The sequence below is a fragment of the Acinonyx jubatus genome, chromosome B1 (genome assembly GCF_027475565.1).
Source record: "Acinonyx jubatus isolate Ajub_Pintada_27869175 chromosome B1, VMU_Ajub_asm_v1.0, whole genome shotgun sequence".
Taxonomy (NCBI): Eukaryota; Metazoa; Chordata; class Mammalia; order Carnivora; family Felidae; genus Acinonyx; species Acinonyx jubatus.
In genome coordinates, this window is record NC_069382.1 from 193,643,054 (window position 1) to 193,659,567 (window position 16,514).

At 50.3% G+C, this 16,514-nt stretch overlaps 1 protein-coding gene across 3 annotated transcripts in view; it reads left to right on the forward strand.

The window, feature by feature from the left end:
• Positions 1-678: 678 nt before the first annotated feature.
• HS3ST1 (heparan sulfate-glucosamine 3-sulfotransferase 1) overlaps positions 679-16,514 on the forward strand; it is a 29,571-nt gene continuing 13,735 nt past the window's right edge. The window contains exon 1 of one of the 3 annotated variants that reach the window (XM_027036963.2): positions 679-1,207. The gene's annotated coding sequence lies outside the window, so the exon portion shown is untranslated. Of the gene's footprint in view, positions 1,208-1,228; positions 13,444-16,514 lie in introns of those variants that run through there. The other 2 variants (XM_027036856.2, XM_027036911.2) reach the window with 2 other exon arrangements.

The window sequence follows — 16,514 nt, forward strand, 5'->3', positions numbered from 1 at the left end:
CAGGGAGGCGATTCAGCCTCCGCTAGGGGACCCCAGCCCCACACCCCTCGAAACCGTTAACTCCGAAGTTGAACTACTGAGATGCTGGTGGAATTCTCACCCCAAACCTCCAGCTACTGGATCTGGGGAGGGGACAGAGAATCCCTGCTTGATTTCCGAGCAGACGTTTGCAACCCTGGGGTGCCAGCAAAAGCAGAGGTGAATTCTCCGCGCTCTCCCGGGAAATCCGCATCCACTCCCGGACGCGCAACCGAGCCGGCTCCGGGCGCGGATTCCCGCGCCGGCTGGGGCTCCCGGGTCGCTGGCGTCCCGGCCGGGAGGCGGTGCGAGCTCCCGGGGAGGGCCCCCTCCGCCTCCAGGGCGGCGCAATTGGGGCCTAAGGTGGGTCACCTGCCAGGGAGGAAACTGGGGGTGCAGACGCACGTGGGAGGGGCGCCGACCCCGGGGCCGTGCGGAGCTGGAGGGTGCAGAAAAAGCGGGGAGGGAGGCTGGAGTTCGGACCTAGCCTTTCCCAGAAGGGGAGAGGGCGTGGACGGGACGTCCAGGTTTGCGGCGCAGGCAGCGTCACCCAATCCACAGCCGACCCCACCCTCCGGGCCGCGCGGGTCTCCTCCCTCTGGACTGAAATCCGAGGAGCCGCCACGCCGCGGGGCCTGATGCACTTGTCCGCTGCCGGTCGGCGCGAGGCGAGAACCCGGCGCGGCCGCTCGGAGCGGGCCCGACTCGGGGCAGCACCGGAGCGGGCCGGGCAGCAGTGGGCGCTCGCGATCCTCCTCTGCCCAACGCGCTCTCCCTCAGGGCCCGGCCTCCTCCGTCCCCTCCTCCTGCTCCTGCTCCTCCTCCCGCTCCTCCCCTCCGCGGGACTGATCGCCGAGCCTCCCGCCTGCAAAGTCCCCGGCGTGCCGGCAGCTACCAGCCGCCGTCTCTGCTGGATCTCCGTGGGTGCCTGCGCCCCAGCCTCGTCCGCCTGCCCCGAGGCGCCCCCCTCCCTCCCGGCTCGCTCCGCCGGCCGCCGGTGCTCCGCGGCGCTGCCCATGGCCCAGCCCGAGAGCCGACTTCGGGCGCCGGACCGGCTGGACCGCGGCGCAGCTCAGGTGAGTGCCGCGCGCCTGTGGCGGGGGCCTCCCAGGCTGGGGAGTGGCAAGACTTGGGGCCGTCGGGGTGCCCTCACCGGCGTCCCGGATTAAGGGCGAGCGCAGAGCCCAAGGTGAGTCGAGGCTGGAGCAAGTGGAGTGGATTTGGGGGAACAGGGAAGGAGAGATCCGGGGTTTTCTCATCCTTCTCACCTCCTGCCTTGCCCTCTCAGCTCTGCAAATCCCGAGGGACTTTTTTTTTTTTTTTCCTTATGGACAGGTTTTCGGGTTTTTGACTTTGTGGATTGGATCCTCCCCCAGCAGAGCCAGGGGGCTAGTTCCTGCCCAGCGCATCTCCCTGGGACGGCTCGGGGCGGCCGGAGCGCAGCGCGCAGCAAAGCCCGGGTACCACTCTGGCCGGGAACTGGGGCAGGGATACAGTCAGCAAAAGTCAGTCGGTGGAGAGAGCACCTCGGGTGGGGAAACCTAGGTCTGCCTTGCCTTTGCATTTGGATGGAGTGGAGGAGACACGGGACATGTCCCAAGGGGCGGGGATGTTCCGGCGGAGAGAGATTAAGGCGATGGACCATAGGTAATCTCTTTCCCGAATGCCAGTTCTACACCGTCCTGCTTTTTCATAGTACTTTTCACCGATTTTTTTCTGCTTCTGTTTCTATTTCGAGCACCACCTTGGGTGGTGGCGGCAGATGAGGGTGGAGGGAGGCGGGGCGCCCACCCGCGATGGGAGCGCACAAGACCCCCTCTCGGAACCGGGGGCACAACTAGGCGAGCCTGACATCTCCAGGTGCGCTCTCTGAGCCAGCCGGCGGACTGCGCGCTGCTCCCCCTTCTGGCCCCAGCCTGTCCCGGGAGCCGGAGGGCCGGCTTCCAGAGCCGGGCATAGGATGGAGAAGCGGGCGGGAGCTGGAGCGGGGTTGCAAGGCTCGGGGTGGGGGGTGCGCTTGGCTGCGCGGTTGTTTGCCGGCGCTGTGCGTCTTCCATTTCACCCCCTTCGCTGGCGGGCGTCCCCGCTTCTTCGTGCACCCAGGCCCCTCTCTCGGGAGCTGGGTTGCATCTCTCCTCCGCCCTCCACTGTGCAGGACAAGACGTAGCCTTGCCTCGCTTCGCCTTGCCTTGCGCGCGTCTCGCTCCTCCCCCAGCGTTATCCGCCGGCTATTTTTAGCCACTACTTGCAGGAAGGTGCTTTTGGGGGGATTCTGGGGAGGCGACTCCAAATCCATTCTCTTCGCACTGCGCGCCCAGAAGCGGTACCCTGCTGGCAGGGAGCAGCCGCGAGGAACAGCCAAGTGAGGATGGAGAGTATCCGCTCCTCCTCCCGCAGCCAGAGCTCTCGGAACCCGGGCACCACCGGCTCGGCTGCGCCGCCCGCCGCCCACCACGGGAGCGGGTCCCGGGAGGAGTCCCTGCGTCCGGGCCCCGTCGTTTGGCTGGCTTTCGTGGCTACAGCCCGGGCGCACGCAGGATCCTTTGGGTCCTAACTCTTGCGTTCTCGCTTTGCAGCCACATCTCACCCAATTTCATTGAAAGGCAATTACCAACTTCCACTCAAGGGTTAATTCCAGGAATTCCGTCTTAAAAAGGGGTGGGGGAGGAAGGGACATAACCTAACTTCTGTCTCCCTGTGTTTAGAAAGCCCATCCTTTGGCGTTTGGAAATACTCTTGTTTTCAGCAAGATTGGGTGCAACTAGAAAAGCCTGGCCTCGTGAAATTCCGGGAGATGGACGCTTCAACTGCAAATCCTCGCGTTATTCTTTGCATTTCCAGGGCTTACATTCTTTTACTTCCATAAGATTGCAGAAGTAACATGGTCAAATGGACCACTGTGTTACATAAGGTTTTCCCCAGAACTAGAAGAGAAAGATCAGCTTCTCAAGGAGCCTTTCTGGGCTCCAGTGGGTCCCTCTAACTCTCAGCCCGTGTTGATGGGGATCTGGGATTCACAACTTCGTGACTAAGCATTCCTAAGTCCTGGCAGTTAATTAGGACAGCAGCATTGAGTGAGGATTGGCCCAAGCTGCCTGGTGTATGGTGCACTGTAGCTTTAAAATGGGAGGTTTGGTTTTTTGTTTTGTTTTGTTTTGTTTGCTTGGGAAGCTGATGAGAAAGTGGTACCTTGAACTTGCAAATGGAATTGGGAAAATCCCAGGGAAGCTCTGTTGTTGGTACCCCTAGTATGAAGCCACAAGTCCTCCAGTCCAAAGCAGTGCTTTGCACTGTGTATATGCTTAGGAACCCTTTGCTTGGACTCCCCAATACAGTTGGGGCTTGTGCTTTCGTTGTCAAAAGAAGAAAGTTCCTTACTGGAAAAGCCCCGAGAGAGCTCTTTGAAGGGAAAAGCAATGTGGAAGCTTTTCTTACCTTGAATTACCATCTGATAGTGACCGGAAGGGGCTGGAAGTATGGACGGGCTGATGTAGAATTGCTTGATCCGTGCACACTACCTTTCCCCTGCCAGGGCATCTACCCAGGGTAACACACACCCACCTTGAGTACTGAGTCGTGAGTCGTGTTCTCTCTGTTGAGCCTAGAGACTGGAGAGAAGAACACTACAATGTATTGATATCCTGTAGGTGAGCCTGTCCCAGGGTCAGGGCTCAGACAGCAGGCTCCGGGGCATGTCTCTAAGCCAGGATCCCTGTTCTGAGAGACAGTCTTGGAGGGATGAAGACAAAGCTGGAGAGTTGTAATGCTCTAGCTGCTATGTAGCAAATGCAGTAACTTTTCAGTGGGCGTTGGAATAGACCAAGTTGTCCTCTGTGATTTTGGTGTATCTTCTTTGGACTCCACCAATGAACCAGTGCTTCCTACTGAAGCTGCCCTTTTCTAAGTGGGGAGAGTGGTGAGTGTGCTAGTGGGATTTGCAGGCCGCCTCTTGCCCCAGGCCCTAAGCAAATTAGCTTTCCCTCGGAGCCTTGAATTCTTCCTCTGAAAAATAAGAGGCTGAAAGATTTTTTATGAGAAAGTGAGAAAACGTATGTGCAGAGCATTTGGCAATTGTGAAACAAGGGTGAAAAATGTTCAGGGCTACTTACCATGTATTTCCTGCAAATTTCATTTGGTCTGTTTTAATGTTAATTACAGATTGCTAATGTCTGCGTCAATTACATATGCTAAAGGTTAAATGGGGGAGAGGATTTCATATAATGGGCTGGTATCTCCTTGTGATCACCTAAAATTCGTCAGCACCAGCCCTCCCTGCTCCTCAGAACCGTTAGTTTCTTGTTTTCAGGGTCAGAGTTAAATTTTTTAGAGTATTTTTTAAGAGTTAACTTAATGGATTTTGTATCTTAACCTATGTATGTATGTATGTATGTATGTATGTATATTTCGAGGAAGGGAGCTGAAATTGATTAATCAGAAAAGGAGAAGAGTTCCGGATGAGTGCATCAGTTGGGGCAGAGTAATACATGATCAATTTCAGGACCGGAGTTGGGTCTCCCTTGTCTAAATCTGTCATCAGCATAAAGCACTGGGTCTCTGTTGCATTGTGGGTGTTCCAGATTTGTCCCCGGGACCTAGCTAAGTGCCTGGTCACTTAATAAATGGCTCGACAAGTAGTTTTGAATGAACGATTGGACGGAATCTCCACAGCAACCCTGTGTTGTGCACAGACAGATGGCATGATTTCTATTTTAGAGATTTGGAATGTGTAGATCAGAAGAAAAGTTAACTGGTTTTCTTGAAGGTACAGAAGATTCCAGATTGGAGTTCGGGTCTGTCTGTTCTCATTCTGTGCCGCTGCACTGATCGTATTGCCCCATCCCTCCCATCACCACCTAAGATCCTCCTACCCCACAGTGGACTTTTGCATTTTGGAAGGTGCCCCTGGAGGGACTTTTCAGTGGGAGGTGGGGCGCTCTTTCTCCTTGTCCATCTCTCTGGGCCCTGAACGGAGGCTCGATTGGAGGATCCCACCTGGGACCTGGCATCTTGAGGGACTTGCTAAGGGACGTCAGGACAGCTAAGTGTTCATTTACCACCGTGAGTCATGAATCAAGTGGCGTCAGCAGCAGCGGGAGATTTCAGGATTTCCCAGAGGTGCTGTTCCCATGGCATGACCCTGACATGTTCCCTGGCACCCAGGTGCCTTCCTTCTCTTTTTCCAAGCCTGGCTTTTTAGCTTCTCAGCTTCTCATCAATTCCTGGAGGTAACCCTTAGTCTTCAAGGAAGCTCCTTTTTCTGAGTTAGCCGCAATGGTAACCAGCTCTTGTGCAGCCTCTCCCGATCCCTTCAGGCCTGCCTCAGGCATGAAGCTTTCTCAGCTTCCTCTCCCCACAGGGAATTAAGCTCATAGCTTTTTCAGGCCGTTAGAATAATATTTACTGGGCCATAGTTTGTCAATGGTTATGTGGTACCACCAGAGTTCTAGAAAAATGAATACATTATTCTTCCGAGGAATAGCTTGAACATAATGGAAATAGATCCCAGTTGGCATCTTTTCTTTACTTTTTTTTTTTTTTTTTTCCTCCATGTTGCCTGCTTTTTGGTAGCTTTCCAGCAGGGGTCGTACATTCAAATGCCTTCCGAGGCCAGGCCAGTACCAGCCTGAGTGAAACAGGCCTTAGCCGGTGCCTGGTTGAGAAGTGTGGGGTTTGGGCACTGGAGCTCAGCCCCAACATCGGGGTGGCCAGGACCTCTGGCCCTGTCCAGCCACATCTGATTTTTTTTTTTTTTCCAAGAGCTGTAAACTCACCATTTTGCAAGGAATCTACTGAGTTTTAAGTACCCGCAGTTGAGTCGATTTTTTAAAAAAAATAATACCATGTGGGCCAAACAGAGCACTTCTGTAAGTAGACTTTATATCTGTCGCACAGGCCTCCAGCGTATGGCCTCTGGTTTCTGGGGAGAGAGAAGAAATCGGTTGGAATATGAGACTATGTAAAATCAGTTACCCAGAATGTTGAAGCAAAGGTGTTATCGGGCATGCTGTGTAGACAGCATTCCAGTGAGTTACCCTTCATGTTCATGGAGCGTTTGCTTGGCGATTCCTGTTCCCTGTCCTAAAAGGCAGTTACAACGATCACATTTAGACCTTTAACACACGTGTACTGACTTCTAGCCATGGACCGAGGATTGCACTACTCACTGGTGGCACAGGAGGGAATAACACAGGTGAAATCCTTGACCTTGTACTTACCTTCCAGGGGACAGGACAGATTAAAGCAAGATGGATGATAATCTGTCCTCCTTTGGATAGTGATATGCTAAGGAGAAATCAGGAGAAGGCCATATGAAAAGCCAGAGTGCTAGGCTAATACCTTAGGCCAGTAGCCAGGGATCTCAAAGTTCAGTCTCTGACTCAATGTAATCAAAGTGAAATGTCATAATCTGACATAAAAGATTGTTGGTGTGGGAGTTTAGACCCTTGATTGTATTCTAGGAGTTGCTGTTGTAGGTAAACCCCTGATAACAGACTGTACTCTTTAAATAATAATAATAATGTTTATTTTTGAGAGAGAGAGAGAGAGAGAGAGGGCAGGGGAGGGGCAGATAGAGATTGGGAGACACAGAATCCGAAGCAGGCTCCAGGGTCTGAGCTGTCAGCACAGAGCCTGACTTGGGGCTGGAACTTAAGATCGTGACTTGAGCAGAAGTCAGATGCTTAACCAACTGAGCCACCCAGGCGCCCCAGACTATACTGTTAATTTTAATAAAATAGACTATTGAGTCCATTTGTTGAGTGTCTATCGGGTGCCAGACACTGGAGTAAGTGCTGGAATCCATTAATGAACAAAACCCATCAAGGACTAGTCCTCAAGGAAATTGGAGACCAGCGTGGAAGACATTAATAAATGATCACAGAAGAGTAGGTAACTAAAGTGAGCAAGCATTGTGGGACGTCCGCCTTAACTATTGAGGTTTGGCACTTGGAACTCTGGCATTCAGTACCTTTGTAATCAAGCATCTGATCTGTGCTAGGAATCCTTTCTGTCTCTGTTTCTCTGCCTGGTTGAAGCCAGGACCCTACCATCAGTGAAGGTTTTTTTGAACCTTTAATTTCTTTACCTGGCAATGACATTTTGTATCCTTCTGAAAGTTCATTTTGTATCACAAAAACGAAGTATTTTAATTTTTTTTAATGTTTCTTTTTGAGCGAGAGAGCATGGGCAAGGGAGGGGCAGAGAGAGAAGGGAACAGAGGATGCAGAGAGCATGAGCCGGGAAGGGAGAGAGAGAAGGGAACAGAAGAAAAGAGGCAGGCTCTGCGCGCTGAACTGAGCCACTCAGGTGCCTGCAAAATGAGGTATTTTAAAAATTGTTTCTATGTGTGAAAGGTACTTGTGCCCTTTGAAACTCTGATACGTACTCTGCCAAATTTACCCTGGGCTTTGATGTTGACTGTAGTGTAGAAGATTAAAAAATAGATCTTACTCTTAAGGAACTTAGAGTGAGTATGGCAGTCAGATCAATTAGCATGTTTTTACACAGGAGGGGTAAATGCATAGTGTTTGGGGCTTTGCCTGGGTCCTTGACACACCTTTCCTGGAGAATACCTCCCTCCAATCAATGTGTTGATTTCTTTCATTGCAGTCCTTTTCTCTCATAGCATGATTTTGTAGCAATAATGTTTATCTGGAGTCACCGTGTTAACTTCTCAGGCTCTCTTGCTTTATTCTGTGACTCCCCATCAGAACATGTGCCCCAGGAGGGCAGACATCTGGCATGCAGGCATGTTTCTCCCACCAGCTCCTAGAACAGTGTTACTGGTTCCAAGTGGTTGCTCAGAAAAGAAACAAGAGGCAACATTTCTTTCCAGGGGAACTAGGGAAGGCTTCTTGGGGAAGAAATATTTAAGGAAAGAGAGAGAGGCATGGAGAGAAAAGCCAAAGAAGGATGATAAAACAGAGTCACCCTTTGTATAGACCCCCAAGCCCTCGTTGAGTCATTTGTCCAAGTTAGGGATTCCTAATGTGGTCAGCCCAGGTGAATAGCGGGTTAACAGGAACCCTTTGCTGGACAGATCTGGGCTGTTCCAAAGCATTCTGGCATACAAAGAATGAAAAAAAGATTTAAAAAGAATAAAAAAATGGGGAAAAAAAAAAGAAAATCATGACACTGATAATTCCTTACTTCTATGTAGAGTGATAATACCCATATTCTCCTTTGTTTTTTGTTTTTTGGTTGTTGTTGTTTTTCCTGCACCCAGCCCTTCAAGGGAGCCGGAGAGCTCTTAGCATCTTCATTTTTTTTTTTTTTTTTATATTTAAGGAAACTGAGGTCTGGAATTGAGGCAACTTTTCTTAGATCCCCAGAACGAGGGAGGCAGATCCCAGATTTGCAGCCATGATTCCCCACCTGCAGTGAGCAGATGGCCCAAGGTGGAGACTCCTTAAATCCCTGGAGGACCGAGGAGCCCGCGTTTTCTTTAAAGGAAGAAATATATTTAGATTTAAAACATTCGCATCTCCTTTTATTTGTCAAGAACTTCCATTTCAGCACTTTCCGAGATGCATTTTGTGTCTTGTTGAATTTCCCCTAGAATTCCTGCAGATTAGGTACAGGCGCAGTAAGCTGTTTCATGTAAATGTCTCCACTCCTTAGTTTAGGAGAGTCAATCAGAGTCCTGTATCAGCAGTTAAATACAGCGGGAGAAAGGTGATTGCGGATGCAGCTGAAATGAAAAGCATGCTTGCCTTGCTGTGCTCAGAAAAATAAATACTTGAGTGGCGAGGAGTGAGCACGGACTGGGCGTCTCCTTCGGAAAACTTGCTGGCACTTTATTTAAATTATGTCTTACACCAGGTATTTTTTTCCCGAGCGTCCAGGATCGGAAGGAGGGAGAAGGTGACAGTGACAGATTTTTGGGATTAGATTTTGGAGTTACTGTTGTGGTGGAGAGCACGTGGCTTTTGAAGTCACATCTGTTTGAATGGCTGATGTCCCCCTCACCGACCGTCATCCTGAGAAATACAGTTTTCTGGGCCTCTGTTTTGTTAACGTTCTAATGAGAATTACAGGAGATTGCCATTAGAAAATGCCTAGCAAAATCTCCAGAAAACCTATATTCTTCTTGTGTAGAGTTGCCAGATCTTACAAGTAAAAATATAGGACATCCAGTTAAATTTCAGTTTGAACAGCCTGTCATGTTTTGGTACAGGTGTATCCCAGATACTAAGTATTAAAAAGTTATCCATCGTTTTATGAAATATAAATTTGACTGAGAGAACTGTATCTTACTAAACGTTCCTATTCTCGTGGGGACTGTTCTGAGAGATTATTTTGGTGAAAGTCCTAGAATCCTAAGAAGTTAGAGAGGGGAGAACAGTAATATTGAAGGTGATGCAATCTTGACCTTGGACCGGGGTGTGGTCCAAGGAGAAAAGGAGGGGTTGTTTTCTCTGGTGAGCTAAGCAGCGGATCAATCCAAGACAAGCTTGTTTGTTTGCTCACAGACGCAAAAGAATTGTGGCTCTAACCAGATCTCTCAGTGCATTTAATAAGTGAGACAGATTCTCTCCCAAGTGGTGATGGCGTGCACCAGATTATTCCCAACAACTTCTGGAAGACGGGGTTTCAACCCCGTGAGGCCACCAGGATACAGTCAAATATTGCACCGAGCACATTCCCGTAGGGTTGGGGTTGCAAAGACAAGGCCCAGACAAGGGCTCCACTGAGGCCACTGAAGGAAACTTTGGGCTTTGAAAACCCGCACCTGCCTCTGCTCCCCCTTCCGCCGAATCCACAGCTAATAGAACTGTTACAGGGTCTTCCAGACTCGCTCCTCCCAGCAGATGACCTCAGGTGATAAATTGAGTCAGAAAGCTCCCTGAAGACTGCTGGAGTAAGTTGCTCTGAGGATGGCAGTGAAAATGCTGTGTTTCCATTTTAGGTAATAACCTGGTGGGGAGCGAAATTAACAAGGCTTCCGTTGCCCGTGGACTTTCCAAAGCAGTTTTATGGTTTCCTCAGTAGTGAGATACTGCCCATGGCCAGGTCATTAGTTTCTGTTTCATAGAACGTTACTAAGTCTTCATTTCACCTGAGCTGCTCACTAGCAGTGTTTATTTACCTGCAGCGCGCGCCAGAAAATAGGCGAAATAGCACAACAGTTAGCGCCCAGGCTTACCCAGCCAGGGATCCAGTTAGAATCCACTTTGCTGCTTCTCAGCCACAAAGCAACGGGTGCTTCTTCGCCGCAGAACAGCAGGAGAGGCCAGTTCCTTCTCATCGCTAAGCCTCCGTCTCTGCATCTACAAAATGGGCATAATTACAATTGCAGCACAGGATCGCTTAGTGCACATTAAACCAAACAAGCAAGGCAAGCATCCCACAGCGCCTGACTCACAGTTAACGTTACCAAAAAAGATACCATTATTAAGGCGACAGAAGGAAGCGATACAGGCTCTATCTAGAATGTCAGGGACCAGGACTGATCTCATGCGTCGTTTTCAGGGGAGACTGTCTGAGTCTCTTGTTCTTTGTTTCTCGAGTGTTCATTTATAGAATTTAAACCAACCTTATTATTTCATTTTCCGGGCCAAGGGATTGGAAGCAGCAATGCAGAGAAGGTAAGGAAGGAGATGTGAGGGCAGGAACTGAGTAGAGGAGGGGAACCTGGGTAAGAGGGAGGGGGAGAGAAAGGAACTAGAGAAGCAGCCTGGATGGAGAAACCTTTAAAAGCAGACAGCAGAGTTTGAAGAATGTGGAAGGCTGTGACCTGTTGTAACGGGGCAGTCTTCGGAAGCCCCGGACTAAATCCCAGTGCTGTCATTTCAGTCAATGTCACCTCCACTCCTTTCCCCAAAGCTTCTCAGGACCCCAACTGAATGTCCATGGCCTTGAGGGAAAGACACACAGCTGTAATGGTGGTCCTGGAAAGAACGGAGAATGGGATATAAAAGGTGAAGCTGGGGCCTCTCTCCAGTTCAGTGACAGCACAAAATCACAGGTACAGACTGAAGACCGGGGCACCCAGTGCTGTCTGGTGGAGGGACCGGCCACGGTGCCCCTCGTCGTCTTCCTCTGGCTGCAAGGGAGTTTTTTGCTCTTGAGTTGGCTTTAAATCTCCTTTCATTAAACATCAGCCCTTAGTAAAGAGGGTTTCAGGGGGCATCTCTTCTGCCTGATTATTCCCTATGAAATGGTTACACTTCCCTGGTCTCTAAGCCCCGTCTACACACATCATAGGAACCCACCATTTCCATGGGGGATGGACCCATCCTCCTCAGTCTTTCTCAAGGGGAGAGCATCCTTGGGGCTAGGCCAGTCTAGAGTTCATAGTGACTCTGGGCACAAAAGGATACCCTTTGCCCCAGAAAGGAGTATATTATTTGACTTGGGGGAAATGATTTTGTTTTTCCAAACCTTATATATAGTTGCCTTACCTATTCACTGGGTTTATGCTTCTCATGGACTTTTGAGGTAAGACTCGTGTTATATGATGCATGTAAAACACCTATTTGAGAGCCTGGTACAGACCAATATCTATAATGCAGTACTGAGTGGCCCCGGTTAGCTTTTCTTGCTGTTAAGGCTGATTTTGTTTGAAAAGCAGATCAGGAATGTCCGTAAGGACAGTATTTCACCTTCCAGTCTGCCTCCTCCTTCCGGCTGCACCCCCCCCCCCAAGCTGGTGAGAGGGCCATGATGTTTTCCCTGGGGTGGCCTCTCTCAGTGTTCTGCTCTTACAAAAAGAACAAGGTGGGGGGACTCTCTTCTTTTCATTGGAGAAGGAAATCTTTCTCAAAAGCCTGTGCAGGATTCCCCTATTGGTCCCATTAGCCAAAAACTTGGTCACATGCCATGGGCCAGAATCACAGAAGAGGAAACGGAGGCACACAGACATTTGAAACAGTGGGAGGGGACAATTAATCAACTATGTAACCCTGAATTGGTCTCTGTTGCCTTTGAGCAACTATTACGCTCATGTTTGTACATCGTAGTCCGGGAATTGATCCTGTTCCGCGTCCTGTCTCTTTTATTGCTGTCTTCAGCTGAAACACACATCTTGTGTTCTTCTGGTTTCACTTTTATTTGCCTCCCCAGCTCTGTCACTTTTACAGCTATTTGCAGTCTGCAGTATTTCTCTATGTTAAGCTCTCCCCCTGACCCAAGCAGACTTTGCAAAAACATAATTGGGTCCCTGCCCTGTCCCCCGATGCAGAACATCCCAAGGAGCCCCATTATTTACAGTATCAGCGTTTAAGTGCAGGACTCTGAAACACAAGGAGAGGTCCGTGCCTGGCCGCCTCGCTTCACGGCGGCATCCCCTTGGGCAAGGTAGTCTCTCCAGAAGTCACGTATTGTTCGTGATTTTTAATTATGCGTGTTTATACACTTATTTACTTAATGTTTCATCTGTTTCAGTAGGTGAAACTGTAGGAGGACGGAGGTGTTGTCTAGAGCCCCCAAACCGGGAACCAGCCTGAACCAGTGCCTGGCAGGCAGGTGGCACCTAAGAAATAATGCAGGACCCCAGTACCCTCTGTTTCAGGGTTGTCGGGATTAAATGTGGTGATTCGTACAGGATGTTTCACGTGCATGGTGGGTGATCAGAGGCTAGCTTTCCTTTGGCCGTTTTGTTTTTTTTATATAGTAAAAGGAGTGAAATTCAATTCCCCGCAGCGTGGCGTCCACGTTCCCGTCTTTCAAGCCTCACACTCGCTGTTTGCTGTTCCGTCCAATGCCTCGTATTCAGACCATAGCACCACCACCCCGCGTTCCCCCAGATAAATCAGGAATGTGGACAAGAATTCTGCCCTGTGCAGTCTTGTGCCCGGCTGCCCTCTCCCCAACCTCCCCAGTTATGGGCCGTGTCACAGGCTTGTCCTGGATGCCCTCGCCATCCACTGCCCCCCCACGTGATGAATAAATGTGCGTGTGGTAGCCCCGTGGACACACACGAGGGTCGCACTTTTCCTATTGGAAGGTGGGCGTGGCCGTGTGACTTGCTGTGCACAAGGACAGTGAGGCCAAGTGCCGCGTGTCACATCTGGCCCAGAGCTTTGAGAACCGCCCATGCATTGTGCATTTTCTCTTCCCCTCTCGCTTGTGATGTGCACTGCTTTGAGACAGCAGGTGTTCTGTCGTTCTAGGTCTCTGGGAGACTTTCGTGAACCGAGACCTGCCACCAGCCCACTTGGGATGAGCAGCCAAGGGAGGAGGGGCTGCCTAGGGAGGGGGTGTTCATCTCCCTTACCCTAGCGTGGCCCTGCCTTTGCAGTTGTCCTGGAGTGTGCCTTCCCACACAGGTGACATTAGTGTCATCACTTGCTGGTTCGGCTGCATCCCTCAGGAAACAGCTTCCCTGGAGAGCGGGGCAAACCACCGCTTCTAGAGCTGTGCACCCCCCCGCGCCTGGTCCAGGAGATTGATGCAGGATTGCTGAAGAATGTGGGGACCTGCATGGTGAGAAGGGGTGTGGGAGGGTTTCCGGTGGAGTTGAGAAGTGAAAGTGTCATTATTATAAACATATATTTTTTTTAAGCTCACTTATTTTTGAGAGAGAGCGTGAGCGGGAGAGGGGCAGAGAGAAAGGCGGCCAGAGGATTGGAAGCGGGCTCTGCGATGACAGCACAGAGCCCCACGCAGGGCTCCAGCTCACGAACCGTGAAATCATGACCTGAGCTGCAGTCGGACGCTTAAGCGACAGGGCCACCCAGGTGCCCCGAAAGTGCCATTATTATAAATAGAGATATTTCTGTTTCTTGGAGAGGAGGCTGATGTTGGCGTTCAGATGTCTCGAGCTTAGATGGGCAGCTCTCCTTTGTCCCAAGAAGATGTTCCCCAGGTAGAGTCACCTCCACCCAGTGGCCTGTCCTTTGTAGAGCTCCGGTAACAGCTGTGTGCACACGAGCCTCCCCAGCCTCGCCCAGCCTTGGTCCGGGGACCTCTTTACACTTTCAGTCTTGAGGGGTGGGGCCTGCCTTGCTGGCTGCTGATCCCCAGCGACCCCTTCTCCGCGGCTGATCCCCAGCTACTCCTTCCCCATTGCTGATCCCCAGCTACCCCTCCTTCACCGTCAATTTCAGCAAAAGTGGCAGAAGGGCTGTGGGTTGGCAGGGAGCCATTCGTGAGGATCCTGGTGACACAGGCCACCGGGCCCCGCTGATTTCCACGACCCCATGTGTTGAGAATTGGCTTCACCTGCTGCCTTTTCCTACTTGAATGGTGCTTTATGGTCCTTCGCTAAAGATGGCACAAAGGCTAATTATCTCATAATGGCTGTCCTTTAAAAACATTAGATTAAGAGCCACTTTATGCTTTTAATTCTGCTTTTTTTCTTGTCATCTGTATCTCTCTGCCTGGCTTCAACACAGCAGAATTTCCTGTTTGCACCCGAGAGTGCTTTTTTCTTATTGCCAACTTTGGGAAGGGTGTGGTTCTCTCATTACTAGTGACAGTTATGTAAGCAGACCCGTTGTTATAAAACCTAAATTGTTGTGATTATTGTTCCTTCGCGCTTCCCCTCAGGCCGATGTCATCAAGCACCGTTGACTGAGCAAATATTACTGTGTAGGAAGGATCCACCTGTCCTGTACAGGTGGGCCAGGGTTGCTGTTGTTGTTGTTGTTGTCCCCTGCAATACCTCATTTAATTCTTCAAAAAAAAATTTTTTTTGTTGTTAATGTTTATTGGTTTTCGAGAGAGTGAGAGAGACAGAGTGCAAGCAGGGGAGGGGCAGAGAGAGAAGGAGACACAGAATCGGAAGTAGGCTCCAGGCTCCGGGCTGTCAGCACAGAGCCCGACGCGGGGCTGGAACCCACGAACCACGAGATCATGACCTGATCCAGAGTCGGACCCTTAACCGCCTGAGTCATCCAGGCGCCCCTCTCATTTAATTCTTGTAGCCACTCAAGATGATAAGAAAAGATTTCTGTCTTTGGGTGGGGAAACTGAGGCCCAGAGAGGAAAGTGACTTTTCCACGGGCAAATACCTAAGGCAGGGTCTAAATCCTGTTAGATCTGAACTCCCTTGCTTTGATCTTCCCTCACCCCTGCATTCATTTCTCTATTTTCTTGTTATTGCTTTACACTGAACTTCAGTTAAGAGCATTGAACTTGAGGGTGTCTGGGTGGCTCAGTCGGTTAAGCATCTGACTCTTGAGTCTGGCTCGGGTCTTGGTCCCAGGGTGGTGAGATCAAGCGATCAAGAGCTGTCTCACACTCCGTACTCAGCATGAAACCTGCTTGAGATTCTCTCTCCCTCTCCCTCTGCCCCTCCCGTTTGCACTCTCTCCCCCTCTCAACAAAAGAAAAAAAAAAAAAAAAGCATTGAACTTGGTTTTTGTCCTCACCAGACCTCGGAATATTTCTCAGGGGTGTTTTCCATTGAAGCATGTCCCAAACTACCCTCTTCTTGGATGGTTTTTAAGTTGCTAAAATAGTGTCCCTCCCATAGCCTCCTACATCTCATCGGGCTGGAAGTGCTTGTCTCCCTGTCTTGCCCCCTACACAGTGGGCCCCCTTGGGGCCGAGAGGACACATCTTCCCGTGTCCCTGGGCAATGCTGGCGAGAGGACCAGCACGCAGGAGGCCTGGCACCTGTGTCCTGAGTGGACGGCCTAGGCTCCTGGGTTGTGTCTGAGGGAAGAAGGAAGATAGTAATGGTGAGAGGCAATCCTCTTGGAATCCGGTTTAGTGACTCAACATTATTCAGTGTCTTAGTCTTTATGACTCTCAGCATTTGAAGACAAATGATGGAAAGCCAAACCAGAAATCTCAGCACGATCTTCAAGCCTCATTTAATTTGAACTATTGTTCCTTGTCAAACCTATTCCTTCTCCGGGGTACATTGGATGCTAATGAGCCTGCTGGTTTAAGTTGGGTGCCAGTCTGGAGTCCAAAGCCCGGTCTGCATGTTCAGACCAGTTGGTGGGGGAAGTGAAGGTGGTTGTCAAAGTCGAAAGGCAGCGTGGGGTCCGTCAGTTTTGTTGTTTCGATGCCTGTCGAAACTCCTGTCGCGGAAGCATCCTATGGGCTAGCAGGTTGCAGGGCGTCAAGGTGTGGGTTGCCTTCATTAATGCGTTAATGGCCTTGAAGGCGTGTGAGAGTAGCAGGAAGTCTTGAAAATTCAGTTCCTCATTGGAGCTGTCACACAGGTGCGCACACACACGAACACACAAGCTACACTTCATGTAGTAACGTGCCCTTTCGTCCTCATGGCAATCTGCAGAGTGGGCGCTCTCACTACCCCAACATTTCAGGGGAGGACATGAGGCACACACAGCCACATCACTCGCTGTTGGTCACCCAGTGGGAGTCAGGGATGAGCCAGGACTCAAACCCGCTCTCTGAACCACCAGAATCCCCCATCGCAATGATCTCTGAATGTCCTCCCCTTGTTGATGCCCACTTGTTTCAAATACTTTAAGACCTAACAAGTAAATACTGTGTTAAGAGTATAAAATAGAAATCATTTTGGCATCAACGTTCAGAGAGAATCATCAGGGTGGTGATAGATTTAACTTAACGTGTAG